Raw genomic sequence first — 20,138 nt, 5'->3', positions numbered from 1 at the left:
AAAAGCAAAATGCCACCTCACCAATGCATTGTCTTAAATTAAGGGCTGGCGTCTAAAAGACAGAGCAAAAAACTTAGAATTACAAGAATTCATTCTACTCTCCATTTGGGGGGAAAGCATCCCAAGCCTTTTGGACATATAAGGCCAGGAGCAGTGGACCTGTGGCCTAGGAGCCAAGTGTGGTTATGCACACACACCCCACACACATACTGTCAAGAGCCCCATTGAGAACTCTTGGCAGGGCTGGCTGGAGAAGGAAGAATGAGACGAGAACCTGGAGGCTGACCCAGGGGAGGGGAGGGATCCAGTAGTTTAGGAAACTCTGAGCAAAATCCTGAGGAATGGCTGAGTAGATTGTCAGAAGAAAACCCTGCCTCAATTCCAATTGACATTCCTGACACCAAGGAGCCACCTGCCCCAGTCATGGTTCCCCCTCTGGACAGTGAAGTGCTTTCTGCCCCTGGAGAAGGGCCTAGTTTGGGCCAAGCCTACCCCTGACTCATGTAATGCTCATTGCACCAGTGGAAGCAGACCCAGCCTATTGGCAGGAATGTCTGCTTGTTTGCCCACTCACATGGCTGAGAAAGACAACCATGTGAACGACTGTGCCTGGCCCACTCTTGAAAAATTATATGTCCAGGGGGGCGTACGCCTAGCCATGAACCTTATTGCTCTGAAGTTGCCCATGAGGGAATGTAGCCCTCAGCTGAAAAGGGTGCCCCACTCCTGTGTTATGCCATGTTCATGGAAATTAAGGTACACCTAAGCATGTTGGAAAATTGTTGCCCAGTGTTGCCCGTTGCCCATTGCCCTATTGCCTATTGATGCCCATTGGTGCCCATTGCCCGATTGGTGGCAATGGAAACATGACTATATGGGGTGGAGAAGGAGAACGCCTCTGGCATGGGGAATATGATGTAACTGATGAGTGCCATTCCATTCTGGAGTAGGTGCGTAGATTTTATTTATTTATTTATTTATTTATTTATTAACATATATAAACGGCTTAATATTTCAAAAATCTCAAATCAGTGTACAGTTTAAAAACAACAATTAAGCCAATATAATAGCAATATAAAAGCACAAAAAACATAAAAGTGACTAAAGCCAAAAACCCGAGGATTCAAACACACAATATATGCCCAATCCTAGGTTGAGGTTCAATATAAGCTGGGACCTTGTCACATACTCCTTCCTTGGCTGTTTTAGGCCTGCTTTCCTGACTTCATCCAGACCCTGCAACCTTGATCCTGAAGACCCAGTTTAGCAGACCAGTTCAGTGGCACCCTGACTGCCCTTTGTTGCAAGAATGGTGGTCTTTAGAGGAGGTATTTTGATACGCTGATTTGCAGACCCCAGCTTCACTCTGCTTGAGGCGTGCTTCAAATCTCCACCAGCTATAATGGTCAGGAATTTTGTCGCCGCATCCTTTAAACCCACAGAACACAGTAGGACCACAGCAGCAGCACCAACAGCAATCCGTTCAGCCAGACATCTGGCTCCATTTCAGTAGCCTTTCCGTGTAGCTAATGATCTTGCATTCAGGTAAATATATTGTCTAGGATTTGGCTTGCTTTAATATCCCTTATCTGTGATGCGCCATGCCAATAACACATTGCAAGACCGTATGCAAGCGGGGTAGATGAAAGGTACAGAGAGGGGTGTGTGGCAGGTGTGTTGTCTGTTCCATTAGCTCTTGATGAAACAAAGGGGCTCTCCAATGACATCCCATTTTATAAAGCAATGAGATAAACTCCATTCAAATGGAGTCCAGGTTGCCAAGGGATCAGTTAGAAAGATATTGCATCACCTGGCAGTAAAAAAAAAAAAGAGAAGACGTGGTCTCTCCATCCTTTTCTCTCTCTTTAAGACACACACATACACCCAACTAGATTACACTGGTGCATATGGACTGACTACTGAGCATACCTGAAATTTTGCTCTATCTGCTTGCTGTATCTGTTGCAAACATGTGAACAAAAGCGCTTGCATCTCACTTACCATGGCTAGGAAGGCACCACTTCAAGCTGAAGCGAAATGGATGAGCTTCCTATGGCACTGTAATGTGGTGACCATTTGGCAGCACCAGAGGCTACGCAAGCCTTCTTGGCAGTTGCTTTTCGCAGATGTCGCAGCGGTAAAAACTTGGTCCTGTTATTTTAATATGGCCAGAGTGGCTTTAAGTGGCGGGGATTCAAAAGCCATTGAATGGCGAGGCTGCACTGTGACTCAAGGCCCAGCTCATGCTACACCGAGGAGGATTAATTGGATTGGAAACATTCATGACATCATGTTTGACTCGTTTGTTTTGAAAACCTTCCACTGACGTAGGTCCCCCAACCTCTTATACTAACTTCTTGTTCCACTGCCCAGCCACTCTCTAAATCAAAAAGGGTTTCATAATTCCGATGTTTAGATAGCCAGGCACTTGTATAAAAGGGAGTGCTACGCGCAGGATTACAATGACCCAGGCCAAAAATCATTTCTTTAATTCCGTTTCTATCTCACCCCTTCCCTGGGGCTTGGGGTGTGTAATAAGTATAGTCCATAATAAAACAACACGGGCAGAACAGAAACAAAATGTCCCATTAAAATTCACCCATGCCTCCTTAACCCTGGCTGTCCAGTGCCAGCCCAAAGAGGAAAGTTTTATGGCTCTTCTGGAAAGTATTCAAGCTCAGCTGGAGCACACAGTGCATATTCAGACAACTTTAAAATAAAAAAAAACTTCAGTTCTGAGACTAATCTTATTGCATTTCTGTCCCCATTTTAGTGGTTATAGTGAAACATTGATTTTGGCCTCTTTTATTACAATATTTTATACATTTGGAATCTAATCTAATGTCCCCAGGTCTTTTCTTCTGGAGAACGCTGGGTTTATTCAATCTTTCTCGCTTTACCATCTTTCCAGCTTTCCAACATTTCTTTAAAAAATACAAAGCACCCCTTCCAAGAGCTAATCTTTTCTGAGTAATGCAGAGTAAAACATTGCATTTGGCTTTGTTTGGTCCTCAAAGAAGTTATTCTGTGTCCCTCTGAGTTCAGTAGGTGTGTTTAGGACTACAGCTTAATTTAGCTGAAATAATTTCGTGTAGCTGGACGAATGGTCGGGGGATTAGCTTTAGACTGGCTGAAGAAAGAGCTCAGTGGTAGAGCACAGGGGGCCTCAGATTCAGGTCACAGAGTGGCTGTGTATCCTATTTGATTTGATGGTGTCCTATTTAATCCAAGTCTAGTTTAAAGATAAGGAATCATAAAGGGATAGCAAGAGCATTGAAGTTGCCCATCCACACACAAGTCACCTGGCATCTTCATTGTGAGATATTGTACTTCTGTTTAAATTATAGTGATTATTTCTCAATTAACATCTAAATTACAATATGCATTTCCTGCAAATTCAGGTCCTCTTTTGTCTTCTTTTTTGGCAATATGTAACTGGCCACTCTGTCTCTGGCATCTCAAGTTAGAAAGATCACGTCATAGCAAGTGATGAGGAAGTCCTCTGCTTGGGAGCCTACAGAGATGCTGCTGCCAATATGAGGCTAGATGGACAAATAACCTTATCTGGTCAGTATAAGACAGCTTCCTATGCTCCTTGCTAAATATATCATCAGTTTCAAACAAGATGGCTTCTTTGTACAGCAAAGAACCCCTCAGAGCCAGTCAAGAGGTCTGCTTCCTTCCTTACAGGTCAGTAGTTTGCAAGCGATGCTCAGTAAAATCCTGGGGTTCCTTAGAATCTTATCAAAGTTCCTTGATAATATATATTACTTACGGGCAAACCTCACCAACCAATACTTTGCTCTCAATCTTCCCTTGCAATTGGCGCTCTAGAGCTCAGTCCTGGTTCACACAGGGCAATGGTGTGGCCTTACTCCAATGGACTGAGTGTGTGCCCTGGCCTCAACGTGCCCCAGAGTCTTCAGCTATGCCTGGGGCTCTGTGGAAGACGCATACATAGGTGTTGTAGTAAAGTTAGTATTATTTAGAAAACCAATCTTTGGTCAAGTAAAGGGAGTGAAGCCTTATGGGAGCTCCATCAGCCACAAGGACCCTGGGAAAGAAGTTGTGTCTCTTTAAACCCTAGACTATCTGGCTCCTCAGCTGAAAGTTTTATTAGAACCCAGGATGCCTTAATTTAATGAAAGACCTACCACCTGAGTTCGATGGAGTGAACATCCCTCCTACAATGATGTTATCTGTCCTTGAATTGCCTGGGAATGTGTTTCTGGATAATTTCCACGGAAGGGAGGAAGCTCTTTGATTTAAAGTTTGAATTCCAAATTGGCCCAGCTGTCAAGTGGTAAATTGATTGACTAGCAAGCCGGTCATTGGTGTATTTGAAAATAATTTGAGTCTTATGATTGGCTTGAAAGTTACGACGCTAAGTCCGAATTGTGAATAAAAGATCAGGGAATTGTTTTGCTTTTGCGCTCTTCGCCACTGCTCTGCAAATCGCAAAGATGCCCGGCTGTATTGTTCCATCCTAATAGCCGTTGTTGTACCTTTTGAAATGGAGATCTTCAAAAGCCTTCAGCTTGCAAATTCCTAAAGGACTTCAACTATTCTATCTTGTGTTAGAGCTTGTGAGTATGTAAAGCTAGTTAGACTATGCAATGTCTTTATTTTTCTTATCTGTAACCTCGTAAAGATGTGCCTGCTATTCTAGCATGTTTCTTATGTTATTTTAAAATAAACCTTTTAAGAATGAAACTGTTTTAGTTTGTGTGCCTTCCCGGGGGAATAGCTAAGTCCTAGCCTTACGCTTGGTTACGCTCTACCGTAGAACTTCTGCCTGCAAGTCTGTGGATGCAGCTTGTAGAGTGGGGGACAGCCAGGATAACGGATCATAGCCTTCTCCCTGGGTTGTGATTTTGGCTCCCCTGGAACATAGGGAGTGGTGGCAGCCCTACCGGGTCGTGTTTGGTTCTGTTTTGAAAAAAGTAATACGCCTCCCAACCTTGCCCTGGGTGTCCTAGTCTGGCCGGAGAGCAGAGACAGGAGAAGGGAGGGGCAAGCGGTTGGGGGCGAGCATTACTACAGGTGTTCCCTAACAGGCAAGTAGATGTGGAAAGCATTCGCTAAAAGCAACTTGACAAACCACCGTAGCCCACAAATGATCTGAGCTGGCCTGAATGCTCTTAAATGGTTATCAGCAACATACTATGGGCTAAACCATAGGTAGGGTGCAGAATATGTGACTGGATCTCAGGGAAAGGCTATAACTCAGTGGTAAAGAAAAGACATAATTTTGCATGCAGAAAGTCCTAGGTTCAATCCCTGGTGTCTCCAGGTTGTGTTGTATGGGGGTACCCAAGGCTTTCATCTCCTGCAACTAGCAGGCACATGGGGGAAGGAGCATTGATTACAATCCAAAGAGCAGTAGGGATAAAGGGTTACAGCCTCCCTCCTGCTTGCCGGATTTATGTATAGGCTAAGTAGGCTGAAACCTGGGGCCTCTAAATTTTGGGGGCCTCGCCAGCCCATTCCCGAGTGGGCAGTCTCCCCTCCCAAAATTGCAAACCCAAGACTTCATGCAAGGGCAGGGCAACTCGGGCCCAGCAACTATGAGACTCAGGACTAGCCAGTGGGGCCCATTTTGAAGCAGTGAGGGCCAACTTGATTTTTTTTTTGGTACAGCCCCATTTCACAGCCAAAGTCTGCAAAATCTTATAGATATAAATAAAATCCATCTAGGTTGCCCTGGAGCAAGGGGAGGCGCTTAGGAGCGGTCCGCAGGGCCCAATTTGGCCAAATTGCTCCAATTGCCTTAAGGTCAGCCCTGATGAGACGGTGCAGAGGTCGGACTGACAAGCCCTGCACCTTCCAGGTCCTATTCAGAGTACAGACTCAAGGACTTGTTATGGAAATAAAGGGGAGGGCACTTATTGGAAATCAGTTTTGTCACCTATTGCCCCCCCCCCAAACAAAGTGGCACTAATAAATAAAAGTTCCAGGGTGGCAACAGAAAGGAAACTAAAAATGCTTTCGCAGTTCATCAGAAATATCCAGCAATATTTCATCAGAAATATCCAGCAAGTCATCAGAGGCAGCTGCACTTGCAAATGGAAACAAAATATCTATGAAAGGAAGAGGAGCAGGTTTGCTCAAGTGTGTTGCAGATGATGATGATGATGAGGTAGAAATACTGTTTGTAATGAAGTGAGAACAGTAGTTTACTTGCTCGAATTAACAAATAAGAAAGTTTTGAGAATTTACATGCTAGATTAAAAGTGATTAATTCATTGAGAAGAGGATTGTAAGAAAAACACTGGGGACTAATTTGAATAGTAGAGTGCCTGGTATCTGGTGGGCAATCTACCGTATTTTTCGCTCTATTGGACGCACCGGACCACAGGACGCACCTAGTTTTTAGAGGGGGAAATCAAGGAAAAAAATATTATCCCCCCCCCAGCCCCAAAGAGCAACGGACAGGCTGCACGCAGCCTGTCCACTTCTCCCAGAGCTCCTCGGGGCTGCGGGGGAAGCCCGGGTCCCCCCCCCAGCCCCAAAGAGCAAAGAAGCCAAGACAGCGCGTGGGATCCATAGCCGCGCAACTTCTCCAGCCAGGAGCTAAACCTCTCCAGTGCAGCTAAAGAAGAAGACAAGGCAGCAAGCGCGATCCATCCCTGCCTTGGCTTCTTCTTTAGCCTTGCGCAGCATCTTTAGTCTTGCGCAATGGGATGGATTGCGCCCGCTGTCCACCGGGGCTGGACTAGATGACTCCTGGGGTTCCCTTCCAACCCTGCAATGACCTCGGAAGGTGTTTGGGGTCTCCACCACTGGAGGCTTTTAAGCAGCGGTTGGGGGACCATCTGCCTGGCGTTCTTTAGCTGTGATTCCTACATTGTGAGGGGGCTGGGCTAGATGACCCTTGGGTGGCCCTCCCAACTCTATACAGTCCTACAGTTCTGCGGCAGGAGATCCACAGCCACTTCACACAATGCTCACTCCCAATTTTCATCTAAGAGACATGTGGCTTCAGTGTCTAGGTAGGTACCCCCCTACCTGCCACACTTCCCCCACCCCACTTAAGCTGAGGGAATTCCTGCCCAGAGAAGCTCCCAGCAATCACGGAGGAGGAATCCGCTGCAGCCGTGAGCAGCGGAGGATCCATGGTCCCCTTCCTTCTCTCCTCCGTAGTTGCTTTGAAGGAGGAAAGTGGGAGAGGAGCTGCTTACACGAGTGTAAGCTGCTCCCCTCCCACTTTGCTGCTTCAAAGGGAGCCCAGGACGAGGGAATCTGCTGCAGCCTCGAGCAGCGAAGAGGATCCATGGGTCCCCTCCTTCCCTCCTCCGTGGTTGCTTTGAAGCAGGAAAGTGGGAGAGGAGCTGCTTACACGAGTGTAAACTGCCCCCCTCCCACTTTCCTTCAAAGCAATTACGGAGGAGGAATCCGCTGCAGCCTCGAGCAGCGGAGGATCCATGGTCCTCTTCCTTCCCTCCTCCGTAGTTGCTTTGAAGGAGGAAAGTGGGAGAGGAGCTGCTTACACGAGTGTAAACTGCCCCCCTCCCGCTTTCCTGCTTCAAAGCAATTACGGAGGAGGAATCCACTGCAGCCTCGAGCAGCGGAGGATCCATGGTCCTCTTCCTTCCCTCCTCCGTAGTTGCTTTGAAGGAGGAAAGTGGGAGAGGAGCTGCTTACACGAGTGTAAGCTGCTCCCCTCCCACATTGCCGCTTCAAAGGGAGCCCGGGAGGAGGGAATCTGCTGCAGCTTCCCCCACCTCCCGCAGAAGCCGAACGCTCTTTAAAGGGGCTGTGCGGCTTCTCCTGGCTTTTCTGGGAGGTGGGGGGATTCCCCCACCTCGTAGAAAAGCCCGCAGGAGCCGCGCAGCCTTTAAAAAGGGTGCCGCTCTTGGGGGCTTTTCCCCCAGGAGGGAGAAGGGACTGCTGCAGCCAGTCAGTCCCTTCTCCCTCCTGGAGAAAAGCCCGCAAGAGCGCACGAAGCTTGTGTGCGGCTCTTGAGGGCTTTTCCCGCCTGCCTCCCCCCTGCATTCGCTCCATAGGACGCACACACATTTTCCCTTGCTTTTTAGGAGGGAAAAAGTGCGTCCTATGGTGCGAAAAATACGGTACTTTATTTCCACACTGTGGCTGCAGACCAAATCACCTGTCAGGAGAGCTATGAGATTCAGGATGTGGGTCATATGCCTTGTCAATCCCAGCAGGTATACAACAGGAAGACCGTCCCGCCAGGCCTGCGTCCTGGGTCTCCAAGAAGTAAGAGGTGGAGCAAGCAATTAGAACAAAGGAAGACCAGCAGGAGGCGGAGGATGATGTGGCGTATATCTGGCCTTGGGAGGGGCTGGAAGCCAGTTGAGTCAACTGACTCCGACAGTGAGGAATGAGTTGTGGAAGCTGAAAGCCTGTTATTGCTAAATAAACCTCAACTAGTAAAACTGCCAGCATTCCGTGCCTAGTGCTAAACCTACATTGAAAATGCCAAACTTAGACAAACAAATTTTGATGAAGTTTTGGATGATTTTGCTATGAGGAAGGCTAGGGGGGAAACATTTTAGCCTTACTGTATTTGATGGTTGTAGTTTACTTTTTAATATGGATTTTAAAACTGACTTTTTAATGACAACATAGATTCTAAAAGTGCCACACTGTCAGGTAATCATGATAATATTATTTACACTTGCCAGGCAATATAATTTGTAAACTCAAGGTGTTGTTGTTTTTTAAGAATAACATTACAATTTCATTTTCCTAAAAAAATAATGCTTATTTCACAAAAGGTTTACAAAGTTGTTATTGCAAAAGTTTTTCAGTGTGATTTTTTGCATTTTTAAAAATCACCATGGTATTTAACAATAAGATCTTACATCCTTTAGAGGAGAAATTGTGAATTGCAGAATTTTAAATACCCGTCATCATCCTTGGCTTCACTCAATTTTGTTTATAACACTCTTCCATTTTCTTCTGGTTGTGAGGGTGGGGGATGGGGAGGGGCCTCACAAGTGGAATAGCCTAGGGCCTTTCTTCATCTAAATCCGGCCCTGCTTGCCAGGGTCCCATTGTGGTCTCCTCTTCCCTAAGGTTAAGGGGGAAACAGATGCACAGGACCAAATTGCATTGCGTCTAGTTTGGCCCTATGTTGCTTTGAGAAAATCTAAAGTGCAGTGTTGCAATTTCATTTTTCATTCCCACTGGGCGGGGGGAGGGGAGGTTTGGAATTGCTGTGTGAGATAATTCAACCAAACCAATATTACCGGGTAGTTATGGTTATGATGATGCAGCCAGTCCTTTCAATGCCCAATTTATTTTGCCATGTTCGCAAATGGCTGATCTGCCCTCAGTTTGCTAAGTTCATGTCTATCAGGACTGCAAGGCTGTGCATGCTTCCCTGGGAGTTAGTCACATTGAACTCAATGGTAATTACTTCTGGATGAGATCTGTGTATACTTGTGCTTTTAAGTGCTTAATGGAGTGGGGGTGGGGTGGGGAATGACACCCAGTGATGTTATGGTAAATACAAGAAAGCTTCTAGAGGCAAAGCAGAAGTAGAGACAATGTGGCAGGGCTAAGGGAGAGAGGGAGACATTATAAGCTTGAGCAGAGAGAGTTGACAAGGCAGAGAGACACAGGGAAGGAGTATTGCATAAAATGGATTAAGCCAGAAAAGCAGAAAGCATTAGAAAGAAGGGCTCGGGGTAGGAAGAGGGCACTCAAGGACACTGCAGCAGAATGTTCCAGCACTGGGTATCTGCAGTGAACTTTACATTCCTAGCAGCATTCATTAGACTCTGCTGGGGGGGGGGCAGGCACTTGCTGAGGTAAAACATGCCTTAAGACTCTGCAATATTTATGTAGCCATGTGACAGTGGTGCCACACAACCAAGAGCATCATCACCACCATGGTGTGGGATTGAGGAGCCTCAACACAGCAGTATAGCACCAGAGCGGGAGGCAATTTTATTTTCTCCACTGGTGTTTGCTGATGTCCTGCCAACTGGACTGCCCAAGAGGCACTTCACCTTGGGAGGAATTTGAATGCTTCATTTTCATCTCCAAAGTGTCCCAGGTTCTGCCGTCTGCATGTCAGAAGCATGAAAGGTGGCTTGTTTACTAGGCCTGAGCACTCTTTATTTTTGAGCAATTAGCCACTTGACAATCTTGATACTGTCTCTTTCTAAACGACAGTATCAGCAACTGTTTAATTATGGGCTTATGCAGCTCTGACAGATAATTAATTGCGCACACACACAAAATCACATCAAGGTGTTGCCAGTACCATGACTGTGTCATGTTCCAAAGGTCGGCTGGCAATGAGAGAGCTGCGCTGAATGGTAAATTCCTCAGGTGGCTCATAGGGAGAGTGAGCCATATCTCCTACGCTCCAGATATTAGAAGGCACTCTCTTTTTGAGGGGCTATGTGGTCCAAATCCTATTTAAAGATAAAGAATGCTAAGAAGAGAGAGTGGGGGTCTTGAAGTAACAATCTGCACCTTAATAGCAGGCTGATCAGGCACCCAAGTCACATGTCTCACCCCGCTGTGCTGAGATGTATTGCATTTCTATTTATATTATAGCAATTAATTCTAAGTGTGCATCTCTACAAATAAATTAGCATATGCAAATTTTATGCAGATCTGTGCCCTTTTGGGTGCCATGAAGCATCTCTTTTTTTTTGTGATGTGCAAGTTGCCATTCTGCTAGTAGAAGCCAAGATTCAGTCACAGGCCCGGGGGGGGGGCCTCCGATTCCAAAGGGGGCCTCAGTCAGCATATTTATCTATATTTTCCATTTTGTCTTTATATGCAGATACGGTTCAAGCCTTGAAATAAAATTATTTGTCAGCATAACGTTTGTGAAAATTATTTATATACTTACTTATTTATAAGACTTCAGTTATCCCCAAGGTAAAAAAAGGGGGGGCACATTATCTACCTGGCCTGGGCTCTGCAAGGCCCTGTTCTGTCAAAGGAGCAAAGGGCAACCTGCGAAAGGCTGGCAGAAATGACATGTCGGAAGGGGACATGTGAACACGAGAAGCTGCCTTACACTTAATCAGACCACTGGTCCATCCAGCCTAGGGTCATCTATTCTGATTGGCTCTCCCAGCTAGAAATGTGAGAAGACAGTTGTTTGCCAGAAGCAGCACCATTTCTGGCGGCAGCACAAACATATATGTAAGCAACCATAGGAAAGAGGCTATTTGTATAGGGCCCACAACATAGAGAGAGATTAAAAAAAAAAACTTCCCCCTTACCATTCCCCAGATCTGCTATTTGGCCTGCAGGGGAAAACATACGGTACATTGTTTCCCCTTGAGGGGCAAATATTAGTTTGGTGAGGGGAGTATCTTGTCTATTACTGTCTGTCCTGAAGAAAGACGTACTTGTGCCTCTACAGGTTGTGCTGAAGAACTAGAGGTTTCTAGGGGTTGTTACCTCTCCCTCCTCCCTTCCGGTCATTAATTAATTAGCTTTTCAGTCCCCATTAGTATGTATTCAAGTGTATCAACTTCCCAGCTCTGATATCACTGGAATTCATTGAATTAAAATTCAGCAGGATTGGGTTACTTGCCTGTTGGATAGCGAGCGTCATTCCATAGCAACGGGCATTGTGTCAGGGCCAAAGGGCCGGAGGATCACAAAGAACACCAGTTCCCCGAGACCTGCCAAGCGAGCCCACAAGGCCATGACGACAACAGCAACAACAAAACGTTTGTGCCGTTTCAGAGCATGACAGAATGTACACGGCTCTCAACCACTGAAAGGTCTGAGACTTTGCTGATTGACTAACAAGACCAAAACCGATCCCCAGGGTCGGTCCCAGGTCTTGTATATTCTTACATATATAAAGGCCTTGTGAACGAATGAAGTTGCTTACAGTAATCAAAAAACAGAGATCCTTGCTTTTACTATGTAAAGAACACAGCAACCTGCAGCACATAAATCGTTTGAATGAACCTGTTTCTGGCAGGAAGATAAGTGGAGAAGATAAGTAGCTTCCTTTGGCCAAAATTTGTGTGTCAGAATGGAACTAGACATTTGATGGGTTGTTGAGTTTGGGCGGTAGGGATGCCAGGTCTGCGCGGGGCTATACTGCCCTGGAAGGAACAGATGCTTAGTTTGAGGATGCTCCTTGATCCATGTATGTCTTCGAGGAATAGAGGTGTTAACCTGTCCAGATATTAAGATGAGCAAGGCTGACTGGGAGTGCTTATTTTCAGCTTTGATTGGCCCGCCAGCCTTTCCTGGATAGGGAAAGATTGGCCACAGTGATTCACATGTTGGTAACTTCCAGATTGAATCTTTGCAATGGACTCTACCTGGAGTGTCCTTCAAGATGGTTTGGGAAATGCAACTAGTGCTGCAGTTTGCAACAGCAAAACTGCTGATGGGCATTTCTGGGCAAACATATTATACCAGTCTCGAAAGATCCACACTAGTTGCCAATTCACTACCGAGCCCACTGAAAGGTGTTAAGTACATTTTTATTTATACCCTGCCCTCTCCAGCCAAGACTAGGCTCAGGGCGGCTAAGATCAAATATCAAATACATTAAAACACAATCAAACAATTGATTAAAATACAGCTTTAAAATTAGAATGAGGATAAAATTAAATAATTGCCCATGAATTACAAACATATTGGTCGGGAACCTCAAGTACGTATTCATCAGGGCCAGCTATCCATGTTGGTACCACATGAGCCGATAAAAGGCCAAAGAGGTAACTTAAAGGGTCCCATAGAGGGGGGTGAAACTGGGCCCAGACCGAAAGCCAGGTGGAACAACTCCGTCTTGCAGGCCCTGCGGAAAGATGTCAAGTCCCGCAGGGCCCTGGTCTCCTGCGATAGAGTGTTCCACCATGCTGGGGCCAAAGCCGAAAAGGCCTTGGCCGTGGTTGAGACCAGTTTAACCTCATTGATACCCGGGACTTCCAAGATATTATTATTTGCGGACCGTAAGGTCTTCTGCGGGGCATACCAGGAGAGGCGGTCCCGTAAAACCAGCACCTTAAACCTGATTCTATATTCCACCAGGAGCCAGTGCAGCTGGTATAGCACTGGATGAATGTGGTCCCATGGCAAGGACCCCGTAAGGAGCCTTGCAGCGGCATTTTGCACTCGCTGGAGTTTCTGGGTCAGCTTCAAGGGCAGCCCTGCATAGAGCAAGTTATAATAATCGAGCCTGGAGGTGACCGTCACATGGATCACTGTGGCCAGATCAGGGTGAGAGAGGTAAGCGACCAGCTGCTTAGCACGATGAAGGTGGGAAAATGCTACCTTTGCTGTAGCTGCAACCTGCACCTCCATAGAGAGGGAGGCATAAAAGTTTACACCCAAACTCCTGATGGAAGGCTCTGGCATCAATTGAGCCCCCGCAAGAGATGAGAATTGGCCCCCCAGCCCCATGTTGTTCTGACCCAGCCAGAGGACCTCTGTCTTCAAAAGATTTAACGCGGACCAATAAAGCCCTAAATGACGTTGGTCCCAAATCTCTAACACCTGCTCAGGTGTTAAGATCAACAGGGGAGCCTATGTTGGTACTGCTGCTATCTGTCATGGATGTTTCAGCGCAGATTCCTGCATTCAGGTGCTTGGACTGGATGACCCTCAGTTCCCTTCTAACTCTACAATTCTATGATTTCATGACACCTGGTTCCCTTAGTATATTACAATAATTTTTCCTTGCTTCATACTTTACCGAAAAGGGAAAATCAGGGTCATTTTTGACTGTCAGTTTCTTTAAAAAACAAAACCCAACAGGCCTCATCCCTACAAACACTGAAGCAAATTAGGTCACATTCCTGCATTCATTCATGGGGTAGCCAATAGGGAAACATATGGAACTACTCAGATCAAGAAAGCGAAACACATGCATAAGCTGAGAAGATTCTGAAATGCTTTGGAAGGGCTCAGCATTGTATATACTGCAGAGAGCATATCCCACAACGTGAGTGACAAATGTACCAAGGGAGGAACATAACACTGTTTCCTCCAGCTATGAATCTTAACAGAGGCAGGCAGGGTCAACTGAAGCTCTACATTCTTTGGGAGAGAATTATGGACTGGGCAAACATTCCTTCAGCTTCTCAACTGTTGCAGTGATTTGCCACCTCTATGACCAAGCTGCTCACTCTGTAAATCTCCAGGTTCTTGAAAACTCTGCTGCTTCCTCCAGTTGCCAAGGAAAGCTAAGTATGGCTTTGACCCCAGCCTCTCGGAACATGAAACACATGTTACTTTAACCAGAGAGATATATGGCTTGAAGATTAAATAGCATTCACACACCATGGAGAACAATGTTGGCTGATATACTGGTAAAAAAATTGTCTTGGGTGGGCAACTGAAAAAGAGCTCCTGCTTCTTGAGTAGTGGTGTACAAGCCACAATTTCTGTAAAAGTAGCTTTTCATGCAAACTACACTGGCTGAAATTCCATCTTCAACTAGGCTATTAAAGGCACAGGCGCCCTGGACTCTTTTTCACCAGGACATCCCATTTTTTCTGCCCTAGCAATTAACTGAGCACCTCTGTTCTCAGGCTGCCAAATGTTTAACAACTTTCTGCTCCTGCACCATTAATTGCTGCTTGATCAGTACATGTTCGGGGTGATTTTATCCCACGCTATGAAGCTTCTCCTGCTGATTCCTGCATATCAAGCTGCTCTTAAAGGTACAGGAGCAGGCCAGGGAGCTGCTTTTCTGGCCAGCTGACAGTCCTGTATGGTAGTGGCTGCAATCTCTGGTTTTAAAGTAGCTAATCAACATACTGCTTGCTTATAAAAGCATAAAGTGCACTCACGTTAGATCACAAGTTCTCTCGTTCAAGGGCCCTTGAAGCTACTGTCAGGATGGTGTGTGCATGTGCTACTGAGCACAAGACTAGACTTCCTGAGAGTCTCATCCTTCACTTCAAAACAACAAAGCAGGCTTTATAGCCTTATGGCTATAAAAATGTGAACCTTGCATTTACATAGGGCTTGCAAAAACAGAAAAATACACAAAACAATAAGGAATACAGTATAAGGTATGAACAAAAAGCAGCAGCAGCAGCATACTTTGCATAATTTATTTGGGCTGCAGCATTCAGGATTCCTTGGCATGGAGTCTGATTGCCTGGGCGCAGACTTTCAAGTTCAAAATGTTTGATAGATGCAACCATAACTTGCAGACAGGGCTGGCCTGAGACATTTTGGCACCGGAGGCGAAACATAAAATGGTGCCTGCCTCCCACCAGGGAAGAAGGGCAGAGGAAAGTTCTACATCAGGAAGAAGGAGGGAAATGAAGATCTACATTGGGAACAAAGGGATGAATCAAATCAACCTTACCCAGTTGTTGAAGTAGGGGACAGCCCCCACCATTTCCTCCCTAGGGGTGGGAGGAGAACAGCGATGCTTCCTATTCACTGAGAGGCTATTGTAGTGACGGCATTGGTGATCCAGCCTCCAAAGAGCATGCCACAGCCATTGCTATTGCAGCAGCGGCAGAAGCAGTGGTTGATGCATTCCTTGGAGGCTGGATCTCCTGCCCTTGTGAATCCTGCCACCCAAGGCCAATGCCTCACCTTGCCTCATGAATGGGCCGGCCCTGATTGCAGAAGTGAATTTCTGGGTATAAAGCTGATGGGAGAGTGGTATACATGCTTAGCTTACATATACTGAACCTATCTTAGAACTTTAACCGTCAGAGCATCTTTTCTAACCACAGGTAAAGCAAACTCCAAAAACCGGTTAGATATGTGGCAACAACTGGAGGCACAGAGATGGATAAAATAAGTGCTGAATCTTTTAAACAGGTATGGCTCCAGAAAATAAGGTGCAGTCGGAGTGCATGCCTTGTTGCACCGGAGACGTGTAAACTCACCTAAACATGCCAAACAATGATTTGTCATGCGGCAAAAGTGGGAACAGATGGGTAGTAGCCTCAAGGTAACTGTTGCAGCCCACAACTGGCAAACAGATGCCAACTGATACAGTATGATTCATACCCTGGCTCGGTCTCATCCACACTATGATTCCATTCACCTTTGTTAGGAGTCAAAATTGCAGTTTCAAGTTCCCATGCCGCAGCACAAGGCAATGCTTGGCTTGCAAACACTGCTCATTTGTCAACAACAAAGAGCTCTCTGGGATGACCTCATTTGCACCCCTCCTTCCCTAGCCCCTATGAGGCTCTATACGGATGTAATACAACCAAGGAATACAAACATTCCATCAACGGTCTCTCCCTCTTCCTTCTTTTCCTAAGCTCTTTCCCTTCATGCCCTCCCCACCAATATAGCAAAGAAGCTGCAAGGAGTTTCTTTCAGAGGTATCCCTTCCTGAAAAAATGCCTTCTTTTCTCATTTGTGATTCCCCTGTAGGGTTGCCAAACTGCCCACGATCCAGGTTTCTCTGCCTTTAATGTGTAGTAGGGAGACTGGCTGGAGGTTTGGCTTTTCATATCATCACGGGGCAGCAAGGAGAGAAGCCTCATCTGCCGACGTTCTCAATTGTATTAAAATTGTATTAAAATGTAGCTCCCAAATGGTATATGGGTGTGGGTGGGTGTTTGATGGGATGCAATTGCCTTCAGTTGTCTGCTGAGGGTCAAGACCACCTCACCCATAGGTACTAGGGGTGTGAGGCACCCGGGCGCCAGGCTCTCAGGGGTGCCAGGCCGAGAGTCCAGGGCCCGAGAGTTGAGTCCGGGGAAGAGCCCGTCTGTCTGTGCCACGAGTTCGCAGGTGACTGAGCCAGAGATACGTTGAGGCAGCAGGCTGGCTCCGCCCGCCTGCGTGCCTGGGACTGGGCAACATGGGGGGGGGGTATTTGCACCCTGGTGCTGCATATGCTTACGATAGCCCTGCTAAGGGTGCTGGGAATTGTAGTTCTGTGAAGGGAAAACCCAAAATTTACAATATTAATCCTGAGTTGCATTACAGCCTCTCTCTCAGCTGCAATTTCTCAAACCAACAACACGAGAATAACAGGCTCTGTTGCCATTGGAATTTTTATATGATTTTAGATGTTTAGAAACTATGTTTGCTGTGGCTGGTTTTACTTTGTTTTATATTTCATGTTTGTGTTTTCTTCGTATGGTTTAAAATTTTACCTTAAACTGCACAGAGAATCTTCATAAGTGGGCAGCAAAAACTGCAAACAGAGTAAATAATGAATAATAAAATAAAAGCCTTTCAGAAGAGAAACTCACTTATTCTAGATTAATTGCTTCTAAGATTAACCCCTTCCAGAACTGTTTCCCCTTATGAATGGGGTTTAGAGTCAACATTTGGAAGCAAATTTTCCATAATTTCTCAAAAAGTAGTGAGCACATTTTGAGCAGTGTTTTATTCACCAAAGCCATGCGGATAAAAAATGAAATTCCTTGCCTCTTTCAATGCATGCTTGCAGTAGTATTTTGGTAATCCAGGGTGTCTTTGTGCTCGGGTTTAATTAACCTGGAGGGTTCTTGCAATCATGAATACAGATTAGAATTGCCACTCCACATCAGGAACAGTGAAAAATATCCAGCCATTCAACCCATCAGTTCCACCACACCACACACACACAACTGCTTAACCACTTTAATTTAGGAACTGAAGTGTGGTCATATTACTAATTAAAATCTATCACTATTAAGCAGTATTTGAGAATTACCCCTCTCCAGTGACTGAACTCTGGCTGTCTCTGCCACCTGCATGTAAATGAACAAGTAAACAAAAGAATTACATAGATTTCCCTGTGTGAGAGTAACATGTAAAGTTACCCATAGCTGACAGAGAAGAGGCAAAGGAACGATCAGGAAAAGTGGGTGTTTCAAAGCCCTCCAATGAGGAGTAGCCATGGGACGTAAGGAAGCTGCCTTACACTATTGGTCCATCAAGCTCAGCACCATGGGCTGATAATAGATCTCCAGGATTTCAGGCAGAGAGTCTCTCTCAGCCCAACTAGGAGATGCTGGTGACTGAACCTTGAGGTATGAAAAGTTGGGCAGCCCCGATCTATAGATGGCGTCTACAGAACAAGGCATTGCATTGTGGGTAAATTAAGATGGTGAGCAGCCACCGCAGATGGGAGGCAAGTGGGGCTCCTATTCAAAAGCAGCACAGCTGCCTATCCACTGCTAAAATTCCACCCACAGGATCAGCAGAGAGGGCAATGAGTGGTGTTGCTGCTTCTGCTGCTATGAGTACAAAAGTTGTTGTGGATGTGAGAGTGGGTGCTGGGCAGGCGATGGGAGCACCATTGGTAATACCATGCCAAGAGTTTGTTGGAGTCTGAAGCTGACCATGACAACACGGCTGATGCCCTTTCCTCTGTTGCTATTTCTCCTTATCTACAGTATATTGAATAAACATGGGCATTACTCCAGAATTGTTCAAAGCAGTCATCAGCCAGGAAGATCAACTCACAGTAACAGATCCATTTTAGGATTGCTGTATCTCTGCTGACAGTTTCCCCCTCCTCACACACCCGGTTCATTTAGAATACCTTTTCTTTGAGAGTCCACAGCCTTTGTTGTTGTTCAGCTTTTTATTGCTGTGCAGCTCTTGCTAGTACCTTTGCGGTAGAGAAGGTGACTGATACCTTCACAAAATAAGTAAATAATGCCTGCAGCACAAAAGAGGAAATGTTAAGATTGCAGCTTCACAGCCCCACCTGTCAGCACAATCCTCCTCCTCCCAGCTACGGCGCCAGAGGAATGTGTCGATTGAAATTGCCAGAGTTCGATAATTGTGTGTGACTGAGTGTGTTTGTGTGGGTGCATTATGGGCAGAGTTGCAGACACAACCTTCCCTCTTCTGCAACGATTTCCTATTGACATTCAGTCTGCATTTCAGCAGATACTATGCCTGGCTAAAGCCACCTATTCCAGATTTCTCTGTCTAATCATTGGCAAGGACAAAGCCTTTTGAAAGTCAGTAACTGACTTTTCAATTTCATGGCCAGAGGTTGTCAAGACAGTTTAGGAAAACCTGCCAATTATTTCTCCTGGGCACACAGTTTTACTGCCGATGTGAGGTGCAGCAGTTCAAAAAGGTCTCCTTCCTTCTTAAAAATAAAATAAAGCACATCTTTTAACACGGAAGTTTCCTCCATGCAGTTTCTGTGACTGAGCCCTTTTTATTTCCCAGATTCCCAGTAAAACGAACAAACCCAACACCATACTCTGGAGAAATGGCTTTGTTGTTGAGCCAGACACCAGTCCTGTCCATGGGAAATGATTACAGAAGGAAAGTCCCCAAAGGAGCATTTTGCCTCAGCCACAAATGCCTTGCACAAGCAAGCAAGTCTCCTTCTCCTTCTCCTTCTTGTTCAGGAAATCATTGATAAAAAGGACCTTCAGGCTTTCAAAGAACCGTGGTTGGCAGTGGGCTCAGGGCTGAGAGGAATGATGCAACTCTCATTTCTAGAAGTTACATGGCATGCTTGCTCACCACTGCCACCAACACTTCTCCTTTTCATGGCTGGGAAACTTCTGCAGCCAATTCTAGCTGAGCCCATCTAGGGATGTTAGGATCTGTAAATTTTGGTTCTCTCCATTTCTCATTTTTCCAAACTTAAATTCATTTCTCCACATTTCTGCATTCATTTTTTTTGAAAAATCACCAGTGGCTAACATATACCACACTCCCAATTTAGTCCCCTAGTGCACGGCTGAAAGTTCAGGAAGGATTATTGTGGGGAAAGAAGTGCTACTTGCCAATTTCAGGGATTTGTTTATCTTTCTGTTGTGTGGACTGTGCCCTCAAGTCTCAGCTGAAGCCATGGATGCTTCTGTTTGGACTTCTAAAGGATTGGCACTGAGTTGGCACAGATGTGGTACAACCTGGGGAGGTCAAATGCACAGGACAGCCCCCCCACATGAATGCCAACGCAAACCCTTGTGCAAATATCACATTAGAAGGCCTAGCGTGGGACCCTTTGAAATGCCAAGTGAAAATTGGAGTTTAGTGTTCAGATCCCTTGCCACCTAGGCCAACATTTGCATTCAGATCAGTCTTTTTCAGTGTATAGGTTTTATGCCTTTGAATGTGAGTATATATCTATCTCCCCCCCCCCCTCGCTGACAGATGGCACTGGGTAGCTTGCACTGCTTCTCAGGGCAGCTGAATTTTAATCAGGCACCAAGGACTGTGTTTGCATGCAAAATTCTGCCTCCTGCCACCTGCTTCAGTAGTCAGAAGAGATGCTACTC

This window comes from Podarcis melisellensis, assembly GCF_964234715.1.
Source record: "Podarcis melisellensis genome assembly, chromosome: 2".
Lineage (NCBI taxonomy): Eukaryota > Metazoa > Chordata > Lepidosauria > Squamata > Lacertidae > Podarcis > Podarcis melisellensis.
This window is presented reverse-complemented; position numbering follows the sequence as displayed.